Below are 348 nucleotides of genomic sequence, written 5' to 3'. Positions count from 1 at the left end.
TTAGTTGGTACCAAAGCACTGAAACTCCTGCGTGTAAGACAGTGACACACAGGATGAACCGTGAGGTCCGTTTTCTCCGTCTGCCCCATCAGTTTCTCTCTGAATTACCTTCGGGTATTCAGTATGTGGAGCGTGTGGACTAGTGTCTTGAACCCAGTGTCAGCCAGCCATCAGGATTTACCTGTTGAATACTGCGTGGTAAGCTTAGCTAGTATAGTAAGGAAATGCTGTATGCTTTTCTGATACTGGCTTTTCTAGTTCCTACTTCTCATTTTCTCTTGCTTTCCTTCTTCTGTTCTACTTTGATTTGGGGGCTCCTGAAATACCTTAATCCAAAATAGAAATAGG

Source organism: Mandrillus leucophaeus, unplaced genomic scaffold (assembly GCF_000951045.1).
Source record: "Mandrillus leucophaeus isolate KB7577 unplaced genomic scaffold, Mleu.le_1.0 Scaffold989, whole genome shotgun sequence".
Taxonomy (NCBI): domain Eukaryota; kingdom Metazoa; phylum Chordata; class Mammalia; order Primates; family Cercopithecidae; genus Mandrillus; species Mandrillus leucophaeus.
Note: the sequence above shows the minus strand (reverse complement) of the source record.